We start from the raw sequence: 19,704 nt of genomic DNA, 5'->3' as shown, positions 1-19,704 counted from the left end.
AAGTCAAACGTTTCTGAATTCTTTTTGTGCTCTATGAAATTTTTATTATACGAGGTGCATTCAAGTTCTAAGGCCTCTGAATTTTTTTCTCCAGACTGGAAAGAGATAGAAACATGCGCATTGTTTTAAAATGAGGCAGCGTTCATTGTCAATATGTCCCAGAGATGGCAGCACCGTACGGCAGATGGAATTTTACCGCCAGCGGCGAGAATGAGAACTATTTTAAATACTTAAAACGGCGACGTTTTCCTTACTTGAACAGTGTGCAATCATTCGTTTTCTGAATTTGCGTGGTGTGAAACCAATTGAAATTCATCAACAGTTGAAGGAGACATGTGGTGATGGAGTTATGGATGTGTCGAAACTGCGTTCGTGGGTGCAACAGTTTAATGAAGGCTGAACATCGTGTGACAACAAACCGAAACAACCTCGGGCACGCACAAGCCGGTCTGACGACATGATCGAGAAAGTGGAGAGAATTGTTTTGGGGGATCGCCGAATGACTGTTGAACAGATCGCCTCCAGAGTTGGCATTTCTGTGGGTTCTGTGCACACAATCCTGCATGACGACCTGAATATGCGAAAAGTGTCATCCAGGTGGGTGCCACGAATGCTGACGGATGACCACATGGCTGCCCGTGTGGCATGTTGCCAAGCAATGTTGACGCGCAACGACAGCATGAACGGGACTTTCTTTTCGTTGGTTGTGACAATGGATGAGACGTGGATGCCATTTTTCAATCCAGAAACAAAGCGCCAGTCAGCTCAATGGAAGCACACAGATTCACCGCCACCAAAAAAATTTCGGGTAACCACCAGTGCTGAAAAAATGATGGTGTCCATGTTCTGGGACAGCGAGGGCGTAATCCCTACCCATTGCGTTCCAAAGGGCACTACGGTAACAGGTGCATCCTACGAAAATGTTTTGAAGAACAAATTCCTTCCTGCACTGCAACAAAAACGTCCGGGAAGGGCTGCTCGTGTGCTGTTTCACCAAGACAACGCACCCGCACATCGAGCTAACGTTACGCAACAGTTTCTTCGTAATAACAACTTTGAAGTGATTCCTCATGCTCCCTAATCACCTGACCTGGCTCCTAGTGACTTTTGGCTTTTTCCAACAATGAAAGACACTCTCCGTGGCCGCACATTCACCAGCCGTGCTGCTATTGCCTCAGCGATTTTCCAGTGGTCAAAACAGATTCCTAAAGAAGCCTTTGCCGCTGCCATGGAATCATGGCGTCAGCGTTGTGAAAAATGTGTACGTCTGCAGGGCGATTACTTCGAGAAGTAAAGCGTTTCATCGATTTCGGGTGAGTAGTTAATTTGAAAAAAATTCGGAGGCCTTAGAACTTGAATGCACCTCGTACAGCAGAAATAAACGACGATTTACAACTTTTGTTAAAGAATTCGATAGGGAAATACTAAAGTTTCTACACTACCTAATTAAACTTCATCTTTAATTCCTAATGACCATCGTTTAATGAAGTTCATATTCTCTATAACTAACTAACTAACGCCGTCTACAGGCCGCAAGCGACCCATCGGGACCATCCGACCGCCGTATCATCCTCAGGTGAGGATGCGGATAGGAGGGGCATGGGGTCAGCACACCGCTCTCCCGGTCGTTATGACGGTTTTCTTTGACCGGAGCCGCTACTATTCGGTCGAGTAGCTCCTCAATTGGCATCACGAGGCTGAGTGCACCCCGAAAAATGGCAACAGCACGTGGCGGCGGGATGGTGACCCATCCAAGCGCCGGCCACGCCCGACAGCGCTTAACTTCGGTGATCTCACGGGAACCGGTGTATCCACTGTGGCAAGGCCGTTGCGGCGTTCATATTCTCTATATATAAAAAATTAACTGCTGTGCATTAATCTCACTAAAACCCGAAAAATAGCTTAACCAGTTTGGATGACACTTCCATCTTTGCGTTTGTAATTGTTAAGGCAAGGTTTGTATGAAAGAAAAGTTTCGAAAAGTTGCCTAGAGAATTGAAAAATTCTGGAAATACTGAAAGTGATTCTTTCTATAGGATTTCCACGATTTGCTTTGTTCGCGATTGAAACGATTGATATGAATAATTCTTCCTTTAGTTTTGTTCATTATTGTCTTGGACTTAAAGCATCCAGTCTGTGTTTGTCAGCACACTGCACCTTCACTTGCATTGTAATCGACAACACTTTGGGGTTTCATTACATTCTCGGCAGTCTTCTTTTTTGTCTTTCACCTGTCACGAATTTCTGTGGTAGTACAGGTAGTCAACATCAACACATCTCCCTTGTCGTACTACTTAATGGCAAGCATTACGTCAGCTGAAATAAACTGAACTTCTCCTCGTTTCAGTTTCTTCCGTATCTTCGGCTAACTGCGCCTGTTGCTACGTACAGTACCGCATGCTGAGGTTATATGGTCATGACGCCAGAAGAGTAAGTCCGGACTCGGATACCAACTGTCGACATACAGTGTAAGTCCACGTTCACAGTGTGGCTTCATTAATTCTGCCATTACACCGCCGGATTTCCCCAAATTATGGACTTCAATTTCTGTTGTTGTGCCTGTGTATACAATGAAATCCAAGATATATCCAGTTTTTTAATCGCACAACACGAATGTCTTGATCCCAGATCTACTTCGTTTTGAAGGTGTGAATTGTTTAAAAGATAAGCGATCTTTGAACAATGATAGGCTTTCATCGACACAGAGGTTTTTTGGATGGATTAAACGCACTGCAGAACGCCACGCGAACTGTATCAATTATTTTCCTAAATTCAAACAAACTGTCATTACCACGATTGGCAGAGTTGCCACTAAAATGCAACGTTCTCAAAAGTAATATAAAACGGTCACGGGACATAACTGCACCGAAATCTGGAGTGCTGAGAAGTACATCTCTTTACCAATATATCCTTATTCTAAACTTTTTAACCACAGACCAAGAGAAGCCAAATACCAATGAAGCAATACTGAGTATCAAAACCAGCATTTTCCCAGGTGGACGGTCGAGAATGAACTGATTCCAACGTATTTGGTATGGTGAAAGTGTAAAATAGGTTCGTTTCAAGTGCCATAAATTTCATCAGATTTTCTGATTGGAATAGCATGAAAAAGTATAGAACGCTTGAATCAGGCGCTAGCTAGCAATTACGCCTTGAAGATAGGTCATCAAATTCTTGCAGTGCTGGATTGAAATCACGCTTTGACAATCAGATTTGTCACTAAGGCGTGGCCATTTACGGATCGATTCGTCTTCGCTTTCACAATCTGAAGAAGAACTATCCTGGTGTGCTCTGCTAGGTGAAGTACATTTGACGCGTATTGCTCCGAGAGTCTTCTGAAGAATCATCATCGTCATTACAGTCATTGAAGCTGACACACTCACTGTCACTATCACTCCTTATGCGTGTGTCCAGTATCTCTGTCAGTGTAACCACACCGACGTGCCACTCCTTTGTGTAACTCAAAAGTGATAGCACTTTAAAAATCTTGATGAATAGGCAGAAAGCTAAACGACACCACAGAAGGAGAATGCAGATGTTCACACGAACCAACTAACATGAATGTCAAACAGCAAATCCGGCGGAAATGCCGCTGAGCGGCTACAGACGTCCGCAGGACCACAGGTAGCGGAACCGGCTGACGGTAAATGCCGTCGTTAAGACTCAGGTACCGGCCAGGCCATGACGGTGAATGCCGTCTGCGGCGACCATGGGAAATACCACTGCAGCGGCTGACAACGTCCGCAGCCCCTCCGGAAAGCTGGAGCGCGGAGGGATTTCACGTCTGCAGCGCTCCAATGGTTAACATGTGACCTTACAGAGTTAAAGGGAGACAAACGTGTCGCTTTACTCTATATTCCAAGAGATATCAAACATCACTGATACTCTGCAATCTCTCATTGAAAGTAACATACCTTATGTGATCGAAAGTGTCCGGACGCCTCCAAAAACGTACGTTGTTCATATTAGGTGCACTGTGCTGCCACCTACTGCCATGTACGCCATCAGCAACCGCAGTAGTCATTAGACATCGTGAGAGAGCAGAATGGAGCACTGCGCGAAACTCACTCGGGTGATTGGGTGCCACTTGTGTCATACATCTGGACTCGAGATTTCGACACTCCTGAACGTCCCTAGTCCATTGTTTCCGATGTGATAGTGAAGTGGAAACGTGAAATGCAAGTACAGCACAAAAGCGGACAGGCCAACCTCATCTGTTGACTGACAGAGATCGGAGACAGTTGAAGAGGGCTGTAATGTGTAATAGACAGACATGCGAGGTGCCGGGGCTAGCAGTGTATTTAACATTAAATTCTTCTAGAATCTTCATATGAAAATGATGCTCTAAGCCCCCCTCTTCTAACTGCAACTTTTGCTGATGCACACGGATTAAGAAGAAACGCGAACTGACTGTAACCGACCCTGCAAGTGGAGTAGAAAAGAGTTTGGCACCTGCAACAATTGAATTGAATAGAAATGAATTAGATAAAGGAAAGTTCCATTAACGTAGCGAGAAATGAAAGGGTTGCTTTACCGATTCACAGAATGAAAGTTCTGTACAAAATAACAATGTGATTTATTATGACTAAACTCAAAATAATAAACAAAACACATGAAACTTTTACAATACGTCAAATTGGATACTCAAATAAATGTTGTGAAGGTGAAGTTGTCCATAAACTAGCTTCTGACGTTTATGACCAAGTGGTATGTGGAGCCAATTCCTTGCAACTCAAATCTTAAGAGAAACACCCAGCCAACCTAACATTAATTGCTGCTACAGTAGTGAGAACTCAGACAATGAACATCCAAGACAGAACCACGTAAGAAAAGACGGGAACAGGCGCGCTCTGCTGAGCTCTGATTATCACAGAGCAGAATTCCCTAATCTGCCAGTGCTGCGGACATACGTTACCAAGCTGTCTTCTTAACTGCAAGGACACCATCTGGCGTCCCGGAGGCGATGTCTGGTTGCCTCAACGCCCTGTCGTGGTGATGATAATGTCGCGAGTATAGCCCGAAACAAATTCTCCTGGTCTGGTTGTTCCAGACTAAAGACTTCCTAGCAAAACAAATACGCCTCTGAGGGAGACGAAGAAGGCTCGCTACACAAGCCCTGACGGTACAGTGAGTGATTTTAACAAGAGAAGTCACACAGTAACTCCAATACAGTCAACATTAGCCAAAACTGCTCAAGACAGGCAACATAGGCCGCCTGTACGCAGAACGCTCAATTGCCAAGTGTACTCGGAAAGTTACGTTCAAGTCGAAACTTCAGCAACTTCGTCAACAGTTACAATTAAATGAAAGTATATTAGACGGCCAACGGAAGACAGGCTGTCCAGAGCAGCGAGAGCTCAGTCTTTTAACCTACCCCGACCGAAATGCGAGAGCCAACTCTCTCAAGAGCACCCGTACAAGCCGAACACAGAACATTCCCGCCCCCACGACAGTGGCCGTGGTTAAACGTTCCAGTCAGCAACTCGAAAACCGGAGGAAAATTCCACTCTATTGTCGAAGCACTACCATTCCACCAATGGAGATTCTTGGCGCCAATTTCTGTGCCGATTTTGCTACGTCACGGAGCTATGCCTTGAGCAAGCCAATCACAGTTACGATTTTGCAAAAAACGCGGGAATTTGCCCGCCAAGACTGCCTGGGAACACAAGTCATTCCCACGCCTCGCTTGTAGCCCGCCAGAGAGTGTCTTCACTAAGTTTCTGTGAAGTAACGAAATCTCTAGCTCAACCGCTCCGTCAGGCCCCTGTGGGCGTGTCGCCGCCGCTCTTATGACAATGTCGGCTTCTGGAAAGTATCCACTCGACTCCCTCACACCTGTCGGCTTAACCCTTTCAAGATCAGCAGAACCCGCCTGTCAACAGACCACCCAGGTAACGAGAGACGCTGCGTGGGAAGTCTGCGTGTGAAGGAATAGCAACTCTTCACCACATGCAATAAGAGAGGAAAATCGAATTACTCAGAGTAACATAGAAATATGAGAGGGGGCTCATGCCACCTCTCAGACATCTATCCAGACCATCCTACAGGAATTCCAAACTGCATGAGAATCCACTGCAAGTACTATGGCAGTTAGGCAGGAGGTGTGAAAACTTGGATTTCATGGTCGAGCGGCTGCTCATAAGACACATATCACGCCGGTAAATGCCTAACGACGCCTCTCTTGGTGTAAGGAGCGTAAACATTGGACGATTGAACAGTGGAAAAACGTTGTGTGGAGTGACGAATAACAGTACGCAATGTGGAGATCCGATGTCAGGGTGTGCGTATGGCAAATGCCCAGTGAATATCATCTGCCAGCATGTGTCGTGCCAACAGTAAAATTCAGAGGCGGCGGTGCTATGGTGTGGTCGTGTTTTTCATCGAGGAGGCATGCACCCCTTGTTGTTTTGCATGGCACTATCACAGCACAGGCCTACATTGATGTTTTAACCAACTTCCTGCTTCCCAAAGTTGAAGAGCAGTTCGGAGATGGCAATTGCATCTTTTAACACGATTGAGCACCTGTTCATAATGCACGGCCTGTGCCAGAGTGGTTACACGACAAAAACATCGCTGTAATGGATTGGTCTGTACAGAGTCCTGACCTGAATCCTATGGAATACCTTTGGAATGTTTTGGAACGGCGGCATCGTGCTAGGCCTCACCGACCAACGTCGATACCTCTACTCAGTACAGCACTCCATGAAGAACGGGCTGCCTTTCCCGAAGAAACCTTCCAGCACCTGACTGGACGTATGCTTACGAGAGTGGATGCTGCGATCAAGGTTAAGTGTGTGCCAACATCATATTGAATTCCAGCACTACCGATGGAGGGGCTACAAACTTGTAAGTCATTTTCAGACACGTGTCCGGATACTTAGATTAGATTAGATTAGATTTACTTTCATTTGAATTGATCCGTAGTGAGGGGGGCCTCCAGGATGTAGAACATGTCAGAAAAACAACTATACATGACAAATATTTACAACACAAACAAATAAGCTAATGTACAATTCCACAGGTCCCAAGTGGCATGGTAGTAATTTAAAATAAAAAAGGTTTTTTATTTATTTATAAGGTAATACAACTACTACATACTTATTAAGAAGGAACACATTACTGCACACTTTTTGTACAAGAATAAGTGACTTTAAATCCTTGTGAAGATTATTCTTATTTCTAGTATTGATTCCAGGAATTGAGCTGTTGGTTTGAAAAAGTGATATATTTTTAATGACAAATTTCATTAAGGAATAAATATATTGGGAAGCAGTAGTTAGTATCCCCAGTTCCCTAAACAGGCTTCTGCAAGGTGTTCTTGAGTTCACGCCACGTATAACTCTTACTGTACGTTTTTGTGCCCAGAAAACTTTAGCTTGGCTTGATGAATTGCCCCAAAAAATAGTCCCATATGACATTATGGAATGAAAGTAAGCATAGTATGCCAGCTTTTTCACTTTTATATCCACCATGTCTGACACAATTCGCATTGCAAATAGAGATTTGTTAAGACGCTTCAGCAGTTCTTTGTTGTGCTCCTCCCAGTTGAATTTATTATCAAGCGGTAATTCCAAGAATTTAACACTGTCCACTTCTTCTATCTGCTTGTCATCGTATGTTAGGCATATACTCGTGGAACACCCCTTTCAAGTTCTGAACTGCATGTAGTGTGTTTTTTCAAAGTTTAGTGACAAATAATCGGCTAGGAACCCGTGATTAATGTCCACACATATTTTATTAGCTGACCTTTCTAAGACTAAACTTGATTTGCTATTTATTGCAATGTTTGTATCATCGGCAAACAAAACGAACTTGGCTTCTGGTAATGTTAGTGATGAAAGGTCATTGATATACACAAGAGAAAGTAAAGGCCCTAAAATGGAACCTTGTGGGACCCCACATGTAATTAGTTCCCAGTTGGATGATGCCTGATAACTTGATACATGTCTCTTTCCTAGTAACACCCTTTGTTTCCTGCCAGAGATATAAGATCTGAACCATTTTGCAACATTTCCTGCTACACTATGATATTCTAATTCACTTAAAAAGATATTGTGATTCACACAGTCAAATGCCTTTGACAGACCAGAAAATATACCAGTTGTCTGCAATTTTTTGTCTAATAAATTAAGCATATTTTCGCTGTAAGTGTAGATAGCCTTCTCAATATCAGAACCCTTTAGAAATCCGAATTGTGACTTTGACAGTTTGTTATTTGAGATAAGATGGTTATAAAGCCGACTATACATTATTTTTTCTAAAATTTTTGAGAATGCTGGCAAAAGTGAAATTGGACGAAAATTTGATGCTATTTCTTTATCTCCATTCTTAAACAGTTGCTGAACCTCAGCATATTTCAACCATTCGCGAAATATTCCACTGACAAACGACTGGTTACACACATAGCTTAATATGTTACTTAACTCAGAATCACAGTCTTTAACTTTGTTGATATTTCATCATACCCACTCTAAAAGTTCGGTAGACAAACGTTGAACATTTTGCTAATAATTTTTTCCTCTTCTGGTTGCACCGAAAGTTTGACTCGTTGACGGAAAGTGACGTGTGACTGTTGTTCCTTGCAACACTGCGGGTAATGAGGAGAAGAGAGTGAATACGTTAGTAGCACGACACGCTGTGTTTACAGGACAGGGGCGCACAAAGTGTTTGCTTCCCGGAGTGCTACAGAGAAAGGGCCTCGTCTGGCGCAGCCAGCCACACACCGCCGCCGCGGCTTCCTCCACGCTGCGGCTGTCTTCTTCTTTGCCCGGCTGGCACCGGCAGCAACAGCGGCAATTTGTCGTGGTGCCGGCTTGTTTCCAGAAGCCATTCAGCGCACAGTGTAGCGGGGCTCATTGTGGCCGTTATTAATGATCCCTGCCACGGAGTCGGCTCCGAGTGCCAGTCAGCAGTCGCAGGCCCGGACGCCTGAAAGGCAGCGCGCAGTGCATTAGCGGGCGCGCGCCCTGCTCCGCTGCCCGCCTCGGCCGCCAGGGCGCAGCACCTGCCAGCACACAGCCCGCAGCAAACGACCGGCCGCCACCTGTCGGCCCCTGCAGCGTAGGCAGCGCTGCGGTACGCGCCGTTTCTCAGTGTAACCTTCCTGCCTGGGGAGCGACGTCTAACTGCTGTCTCTTTGAGAGACACCTCCACGTAAGAGAAAATCGCACCATACGCATGTTGTCGATATTGACTAGAGTACTGGCTGACATCTGGATTGTCGCCGAAAGCTGAATCTGCCATCTAAAAAGCGACGTCTTATATTGGAGAAAAAACCCTGCATTGAGAAAATCTCAGTTAATAATAACGAAAAATAAACTGACATAAATATTTCAATGCATTCAGGAAACTATTAACTAGAAAAGAAAATCACAATGATAATTTTTCCTCAAAACTTCCAAGCAGTACGATACAAAGCGTTATCTGCAACGTACTCTTCCTACTATCAGCCAACAGTATAAGTTTTATTGTTGAAGAAATTCAACGCTTCACAACACAATTTCAAAGAATCCAGACAAAAAGATAAGGTCAAGAGAAATCTGTGAGTAACACAGGAGATGTTAACGGATGAAGGAAGGAAATATAAGAATTCAGGAATTGAAGCAGGTATCAGAAAAAAATTACCCTGGTAGAAATGGCAAAGCAGTACTAACTGTAGGAGAAATACAAGAAAGGAGAAGCTTGTATTAGTACAGACAACGTATTGTACACTGATGCAAAAAAGGAAAGAAAAACATGCAACTACCTCAATGACTGCTCAGTGGCACCAGAGTGTAATACGTGAATCCTGTGGGGTTTTAGTTTTAGTGAGTCATATGTCACGGTCTTCGGCAAGCAGATGGAACTCGGGAAGCCTACCTGCGTGAGTTCTGTTTCGACTCTGCAGGAAGTAGCAGTGCTGAGGTCAGGGGTGAACAATGTCTGAGACATTCATCCTAGGGTGGAAACATGCCCCGCCGACGACTACGTCCTCCTGTCCCAGTCATCTGAACGTGTCGCAATGTGGGTCTGCGGGTCGCTGGATGGGTGTGTAGACGGATCGATGTACATGTTGCGTACGACATACCTGTGGTGTATCACTGTTTTCAACAGTGGTCTGTGGATCATTCCCACACCCACTCAGGAGGTTCTGGATGTCCACATCAAGAAAAACGAATTCTGCCAGCAACGCTGCCCGAAGGAACATCACCCAGAGAAAAGTTCCGGGTACGTGTTGCACCTCGTGCGCCACCAAGGACTTCGGATGCGTCCCTCTGGTCAGGCTACCAGTGACACCACAAAAGCACCAGGCACGGCTGCACCTCTCAATAATGAGAGTAGCTGCTATCGGTACGCGAATGATGGACGTATACAGGGTGTTACGGCCAAACTTTCAGGAAACATTCCTCACACACAAAGAAAGAAAATACGTTATGTGGACATGTGTCTGGAAACGCTTACTTTCCATGTTACAGCTCATTTTATTACATCTCTTCAAATCACATTAATCATGGAATGGAAACACACAGCAGGAAATGTTCAAAATGTCCTCCGTTAGCGAGGATACATGCATCCACCATCCGTCGCATAGAATCCCTGATGCGCTGATGCAGCCCTGGAGAATGGCGTATTGTACCACAGCCGTCCACAATACGAGCACGAAGAGTCTCTACATTTGGTACCGGGGTTGCGTAGACAAGAGCTTTCAAATGCCCCCATAAATGAAAGTCAAGAGGGTTGAGGTCAGGAGAGCGTGGAGGCCATGGAATTGGTCCGCCTCTACCAATCCATCGGTCACCGAATCTGTTGTTGAGAAGCGTACGAACACTTGGACTGAAATGTGCAGGAGCTCCATCGTGCAGGAACCACATGTTTTGTCTTATTTGTAAAGGCACATGTTCTAGCAGCACAGGTAGAGTATCCCGTATGAAATCATGACAACCAGCTCCATTGAGCGCAGGTAGAAGAACATGGGGCCCAGTCAAGACATCACCAACAATGCCTGCCCAAACGTTCACAGAAAATCTGTGTTGATGACGTGATTGCGCAATTGCGTGCGGATTCTCGTCAGCCCACACATGTTGATTGTGAAAATTTACAATTTGGTCACGTTGGAATGAAGCCTCATCCGTAAAGAGAAGATTTGCACTGAAATGAGGATTGACACATTGTTGGATGAACCATTCGCAGAAGTGTACCCGTGGAGGCCAATCAGCTGCTGATAGTGCCTGCACACGCTGTACATGCTACGGAAACAACTGGTTCTCCCGTAGCACTCTCCATACAGTGACGTGGTCAACGTTACCTTGTACAGCAGCAACTTCTCTGACGCTGACATTAGGGTTATCGTCAACTGCATGAAGAATTGCCTCGTCCATTGCAGGTGTCCTCGTCGTTCTACGTCTTCCCCAGTCGCGAGTCATAGGCTCGAATGTTCCGTGCTCCCTAAGACGCCGATCAGTTGCTTCGAACGTCTTCCTGTCGGGACACCTTCGTTCTGGAAATCTGTCTCGGTACAAACGTACCGCGCCACGGCTATTGCCCCGTGCTAATCCATACATCAAATGGGCATCTGCCAACTCCGCATTTGTAAACATTGCACTGACTGCAAAACCACGTTCGTGATGAACACTAACCTGTTGATGCTACGTACTGGTGTGCTTGATGCTAGTACTGTAGAGCAATGAGTCGCATGTCAACACAAGCACCGAAGTCAACATTACCTTCCTTCAATTGGGCCAAATGGCGGTGAATCGAGGAAGTACAGTACATACTGACGAAACTGAAATGAGCTCTAACATGGAAATTAAGCATTTCCGGACACATGTCCACATAACATCTTTTCTTTATTTGTGTGTGAGGAATATTTCCCGAACGATTGGCCGTACCTTTTTGTAACACCCTGTATAAGCATAGAACTCGTGAGCGGCCTATTCCAGAATAAATTCACCCACGACACTAAGTGCCATGCCAGGCTTCATAGGCCTGCGGGCCATCAGTTAGAGTTCTCCGTTACATTTGGTGTTTCTGCAGGCTGAACCAGTCAGGGCCCGCTACGTTGTACAATTTCTTATCTCCTTGCTACTGCCATTTCTTCGACGGGAAGAACTTTTTCGGCAGGACAGTGCTCGTCCACGCACGGCTATTGTGGCTCAACGTGCTCATAGTGGAGTACAATATGTGCCGTGGCGAGCAGTCCCAGCAGATCTGCCACCAGCTGAACACGTGTGGGACATGATGAAGCGGACGATAGCTCTTTCTCCAGTGCCTGTAGGAACAACTGCCGAATTGCAACAAAACGTGCAAAATACATTGGACACTATCATAGCATGCAGTTCGACGCCTTTGTTATCGTTTTCACGCCATAATGTATTACCGCCAGAGTGGGGAACACTGTGTGTTGATGCCACTGTTTGAGTACATTTTACTTTGACATGTGTGCTTCATTTGACCTGAATGGGCCATCGTAAACACCAGTGGTTCCTAACCTATGGGCGAAATGTAATTGTCTCAGGGACAAAAATGCAAGGATCAGTTGTGTTGCGATTACGAAACCACATTATTTCTAAAGGATCATTATGATTTTTTGCTGTTTCGTATGAGTGTGATGCAGATTACATAAGTTACCAATAGTTACTTTTATATTTCTAAACAAGCATTAGCTCGTGAATGTATAAACATCTTCCTCTCGTAGTCCATTACAAAACACCTATTTTCTACTTCATATCATTCATCTATGACAGTGAAACTCAGACATGTATATATCACATATGTTTAAATGAAAATGCGTTGAGCGAGTTGTAGGTAGTTCTCTCAATAGACCAGAAAGTGGTTCATTAATAACTTCACAGCTGTAAACGAACTAATTGTCAGCACAACACAACAGCAACTTTGAAATCGCTATTATACTGTTGTTGAGCCTTCACAGTACTATTATTATTAATATTATTAGTTTCAGTAGCCAGATACGAGCGTTGGAACTTTAATAGTGGCAACTACTTATTTACAGCTCGTACAAAACAGTTGCTTGTTTCAGTTTTATGACCTTCAGAGTAGTCACTATCATTGTGTATAACCCTTTGCCAGCGAAGTGGAAGTCTTAGGATACTCTTAGCAGTGCCAGTTTTGTTGACAGTTCGAACGGCGTTGTCTATTGCCCGACGAATTTGTAGCAGTTCTAAGTGAATGCCGTGAAGTGTTGCCTTCAGTTTACAAATCGAGTTGAACTCTCGAGGGCTTAAGTCAGGGGAGCACTCAGCAGCCCCATCAGTCAAACAAATCAATAACAGATTGCACTATACAGGCTTGAGCATTGTCCTGCAAAATGATGGTCAGGTTCTGCAGAAAGCGTCATCACTTCTGTCTCTATGCTGTTCATTTTTTAAACACAACCTACTATCAGCTGGCAACGGGTTATACACAATGATGGTAACTACTTTGGAGGTCAGTAAAACTTTGAAACACGTATCTGTTTCGTACGAGCTGTAAATAAATAGTTGCCACTATTAAAGTTCCAACCCTAATACAATGCATTGGCAGCGTGCCGTCTTCCATTTTTTCCCATTTCAGAACTAACGAGTCCAGCAATCAAGTGAATTACAAATAATAAGAATAGAATAAACGTTTTAGCGACTTGTTTCATCATTCGTGAAAAAAACGGTTGTTAGAAATAAGCGACACCTAACGTCTCATTAGATAGAGGACAGAAATTAAATATAATTTATGTTTCATCAGTCTAAAAATAAAAGTATTCTGAGAAAATTATTTTTCATTCCAACATTTAGTTAGTGCTAATGTCTTTCCGACAACTGCTCTGCTCTCAGTTAACATAAATTATTACGTGTGCGACACATTAATTAAGCACATTTGAGTGAAACACAAATATTGCTTTATTCTATCTCCTGCTGAAAGTAAATTTGCAACTCTTGCGCCGAAATCACAACACAGAACATAAATAAATCTTTAATTTTCATGAATACACCAATCTCCGGCAATACACTCTACTTACGGATTACTATTTGGTATAATTCTTAGCACAGGGGGTTACTAGTTAATATCTGACTGCTGTCAGAAATAAAGAAGTAATGGTCTCAGATGGGTTGGAAACCACCTACAATGATGAACTGCAGCGCTAGTCAATAAAATTACCTTCTCCATCAGCTAGTTGCAAGGCTTTCTTCTTCTTTTTAGCCTGTCCTGAAAAAAAAAACGAAGGCTGACAGGTGGAAACATGTGCAGAATGATTATACAGAGGGAAAAAGCTTAGACAGTATTATGAAGAATGAAGATCAACGAACGTGAGGTGGGGTAAACATTACACTACACGAGTTTGACAGGGCATTAAACTGTGTATAGTGATGGCACCTTATCGGCTCACCGCTGCTGGTTCTCGGACTGCTCAGTGATATATCATCGATACAATAACAGCAGCAACCACAGTGACTGGCGACGAGTAATGCAGTGTTTCTGGGCTCAAGTGTCTCTGAGTATGAGCGTTGCTGAGATTTAACAGCGCATCAGCGCCGTAGCCGGGTGGTATCATGCAATGAATTGCTAGCCAAGTTGAGTAATTATTTTTGCGGTTACGTTTCAGGCGAATTGATTCTGACGTGTGCTATGAATTATACAAAATAGTAATCCGTAAGTAGAGTGTATTGCCGGAGATTGGTGTATTCATGAAAATTAGAGATTTATTTATGTTCCGTGTTGTGATTTCGGCGCAAGAGTTGCAGATTTACTTTCAGCAGGAGATAGAATAAAGTAATATTTGTGTTTCACTCAAATGTGCTTAATTAATGTGTCGCACACGTCATAATTTATGTTAACTGAGAGCAGAGCAGTTGTCGGAAAGAAGATTTCTAGTTGGGGTGTGATCTGCAGAGGCCTCACAACCTGGAACAGGCGACATTCCCTCAGAATTATAAATAACCTTGGGAGATCTGACCCTTACAAAACTTATTCAAGGCAGTTGAATTGCACTTTGCTTCCTACAGTGTATCAGAATACTGAGTTGCGTATTACCAAACCACCACAATAATAACGTATAGTTACAAAATACGCACTAACACGCATTATCTACGACATCGCTGCGGCCGGAGAAAGATCCTGCAAGAACGGGACAAACGACGACTGAAGAGAATCGTTCAGCGTAACAGAAGTGCAACCCTTCCGCAGATTGCTGCAGATTTCGATGCTGCGCCATCAACAGGTGTCAGCGTTCAAATCATTCAACGAAACATCATCGATTTGGACTTCTGGAGCCGGATGCCCAATCCTATACCCTTGGTCACTGCACGACATGAAGCTTTAAGTCTCACCTGATCTCGTTCACACTGGGAAAATGATGCCTGTAATGACAAATCTCATTTCAGATTGAATCGAGCGGATGGTCGTGTACGGATATGGAGACAACCTCATGAATCTATGCACCCTGCATGTCAGGAGGGGACTGTTAAAGCTGGTTGAGGCTCTGTAACGGTGTGGGGCGTGTGCAGCTGGAGTCATACGGGACCCTTGATACTTCTAGATACGACCCTGACAGGTGACACGTACGTAAGCATCCTGTCTGATCACCTGCATCCATTCATGTCTATTGTACATTCCAACGAACTTGGGCAGTTCCAGCAGGTCAATGCGACACCCCATATGTCCAGAATTGCTACAAAATGGCTCGAGGAACACGTCTGAGTTTAAAAACATCCGCTAACTACCAAAATCCCCAAACAAGATCATTATTGAGCATATCCGTGATGCCTTGCAACGTGCCGTCCAGAAGAGATCTCCACTTGCTCCTACTCTTACGGATTTATGGACATTTCAGCAGGATTCACGGTGTCAGTTAGCTTCAGCACTACTTGAGACATTAGTTGAGTCCATAACACGTCGTGTCGTGGCACTTCTGCGTGTACCAGTTTCTTTTGCTCTTCAATGTATCTCTACAGTATGTTTTGAGAGGTAGTAGCATGGATCAAAGAACTTGCTCTTAAGTGCATACCTTAAAAGCTATGAGCACATGTTTATCTTCAACTACAGTGGAACAAATTTCTTCGACTGAAAAAGTGGCCGTAACTCTTAAGGCATGCAGTTTAGAGCCCACGTTTACCAGAAGCTTTTTCTTGTTTTGGTCCATAGCTCTACCTCTGAAAGTGTGTCTCTGGAATTGTGGTTCACCATGTAAATAACTAAGCGACTATCCGAGGGCAAGGAACCCAGAAGAAGTTTCAGGATGCCTATCCAACGGCTTCTTTGAATTTAAATATTTGTGATGTTGACACAGTCCGCTGATTAATAAGTATAATTCTACGTGAAAAGTTCAATACAGTATAACAAGAACGACAATTACGAGTGTAAACTGTAAGAACGTTTTGAGGCAGGGTGTCTCACTCTACCACACTATAGAATGAAAGCAACAAACCATACACGTAATTCCAAACCTTTTCGAAACTTTTTCTCATTGACCCCCACCCTCCCCCCCTCCTCCCTCTCCCATAATTTGCTGCTGATGCAGTAAAACTGCCGCTTCAAGTGTGATGTTTTACTTCGAACTGTATTCGTAACGCATTTGGCATACAGTATCCGTATATGCCACTGAATGTACGTGCAATACATAATTGTTTAGGAGATATGACGTCATAAACCTTGAGGTACGTGAAAAAGTCGCTTTTGTAGGTGAAAACTGTGTGTCTGTCTTGACGCAAATACCCAGAGTAAATTCATCTAGTATTTTAGACCAGGGGACTCGTGCGAAACGTTGGCACTTCTGCAGTCTTAAAAAGTGACGGTACAGCATTTGAAACACAAGGGAAGTTGTGGGGATGAAGAGACAAAAAATCTTTAATATCTTAAACTGGAGAAATATTTTCAGCTACAGTAAGCACGTTAGACCGTAGTAGCAATAGGTAAATCACAATTCAAAGTGAAAATGACAAATATGTTTGTCGTTTCGTAAGGTATATTCGTTTAGAAAAGTCAACTTTTACGACTGGCTGATATAATGGACTACCGCAGAGGTCATGGTTATTATCTATGACAGTTCTGTATACAAATTATTTAGTTAATAACTACTGAAAAGCAGACAAAAATGTCTTTCTAATAAGGTAACATGGAAATAGTGTCTCTTATTCGTGATTAATAAGTTAGCTTCGCAAAATATAAGTATGAACATGGGCATCCATCATAGTTTCCTATGATAAAATTTTCCGCAAATAGTAAGTTCCAGCGGAAACCGGTATGTAATGTCAGAAGCCGGTTAAGAGACATTTGTAACGATACTTCATTCAACCTTTGTACGGGTAGTATGTGCTGAGAAAAAGGGATACTGACGTGAACAATAATATGTGTGATGAATAGAGCAGTTACTGACATCCAACGAAGTTTAAACATTATTTCAAATCTTTTTTAAACCTACATGCTTGCCGGCCGCTTTGGCCGAGTGTTTCTAGGCGCTTCAGTCCGGAAACGCGTGACTGCTACGGTCGCAGGTTCGAATCCTGCCTCGGGCATGGATGTGTGTGATGTCCTTAGGTTAGTTAGGTTTAAGTAGTTCCAAGTTCTAGGGGATTGATGACCTCAGATGTTAAGTCCCATAGTGCTCAGAGCCATTTGAACCATTTCGAACCTATGTGCTTAACGTCAAATATTTAACTCATTTGTAAAGCGATCAGAAGTTTTAAGCTGTTTTATGCATGGGATTCTAGTTCTTTAAAGAAGCGATAGTTTATTGGTTTATTCATAAATGACGTGGTTTCTGTACGTTGCTATTGGTTGTGGAACCATCACACTTTCACTTACGAGCATGTTTGAAGTGGACGTTTAGCTTTATATTCGGGAGGTACACGACACGTAAAACATCTCAGCCAGTAGACTCCATTGCTACCTCATCAGGGCAATTATTGTGCCAGAATTTCAGCTGTTGTACTGTAAATGGCATTCAAAACGTCTGCTATGTGCGTTGCAAAATGCTTCAGAGTTTCACGTAAGCTAAAGAGCTCATTACCGTTTGCTTTGAGGGTCGCTCCTTTACACGCAGATTCGCGGTGGTACTTTGTGCAACTGTTCTGCGGTGTGTTCATTTTCATGACGCTCTCCGAGGAGCCATTGAGGCTAAGAATAGCTCTTCAGGCGTCCAGAATGAATAGCGTCAAAAGGGAGCTCGACAGACGTTGCGACACTGGAGGTGCCAAAGTTGTGACCAGGCAAAGATCTTTGACTGCCGCGCACACACAGCGTGGACTGTACAGCGCGGACTCACGTCGAGGGGGCTGAATCGCCCGCCGTTGAATCAAATTAAAAATTTAAGTACAGACTTTTAATTAAACGACACTAAGCGTTCACTTAATGGACCTAATTAAATGTTTAACTTGCGCCGCAGGAACTTTTTCGGAATCGCATTCAGCGGTAGGGGCGAATTAAAAGGCGCCATTACACCAAAATGCGTCAGCCCGCGGGGGTGGACCCTTTCATTAACAGCAGCTACAACGTGGCCGTTATTCAGTTACCCCTTAACGGCGAGGGTATGTCTGCTTTCTCTCGCCACCCCTCGGGCTTGGGGAAGCGCCGCTGGCGCAGGGGATTTATATCTCAAGAAAAATAAATGTCATTCAAGTTAAGCTTCGCCATTTAATCAACACAGGGCCTTTGGAAGCTGAAGAGCGTAGTGCAATCGATGTACCTTGGGATATCTTACATGTTAATCCATGCTAATATCATATGTATGAAAGTACCTATATTTGTTACGCTTTCACAGCTAAACCGCTGAAACGATTCTGATGAAATTTGGTATGGAGATGGAGACTCCGAGGACAAATATAGGCTACCTTAAAAAGCGTGTAGTATATTTATTGATTTGATGAATGTAACCGTTGTGACACTCCATCTCATTTTTATTACCCCAAGCGATAGTAGCGCCGCAAGCGGCCAGGGAGCGACATTTCCGAATACGATATAGGATGCGAACACCTAACTTTATATTTACCCGTAACATAGTTTTTACAATAGGGAGTGTCTGTAATGACACAAATATCTACAATAATTAAAAATTGGCACCATATTTGTCATTATTTGGTTTCTTAAGGACCCTAGGAGGTACGAAACAGTACATCACAGAACTGTTTATTTACGATTCTCTTATAAAGTACATACATTAACTGGATAACGTTTTCCTTTAATAACAAAAAATTGTTAATAAGCTCCAGAAAACCAGACTTTTTGTAGAAAGACCTCGTGATCTACCCAACAAAGCAAAGTTTTCTTTGCTACTCTTCCAGGCAAATCAGTGATTGTGGAACGTAGGAAACTTGTATGAAATTTAATACCTCCATTATTTAACATACCAAATAAGCTACCACAACAGTGGCTTAAGGGTTAACCATTGTTGCTTAATCTCAGTCACAAACATAAGAATAGTCAACACAATCGCTTTTGATGCGAAAGTTACATTTACAAAATGTTTTTGTATTATGAAGTCGAGTGAAGTGTAAGAATGGGCGAAACATCAGACTCCATAAAAAAATTTGAAATGTCAATGAAAGTGCCTATGATAATAACAACAGATAGTAACAGAACCACATAGGTCTCATGGATGAAATTGCTCTCTCTTTCAGCAGATTAGCTGCAAACATACACATATTCGAAAGTATTTCTTCATGTATAAGCTGTAACTTTTGCCACTGAATAAGTGTGATTCGGCTGTTTTTACATGTATTTCGTGGTAATTCATGTATCTCG

The sequence above is a fragment of the Schistocerca nitens genome, chromosome 7 (genome assembly GCF_023898315.1).
Source record: "Schistocerca nitens isolate TAMUIC-IGC-003100 chromosome 7, iqSchNite1.1, whole genome shotgun sequence".
Taxonomy (NCBI): Eukaryota; Metazoa; Arthropoda; class Insecta; order Orthoptera; family Acrididae; genus Schistocerca; species Schistocerca nitens.
Note: the sequence above shows the minus strand (reverse complement) of the source record.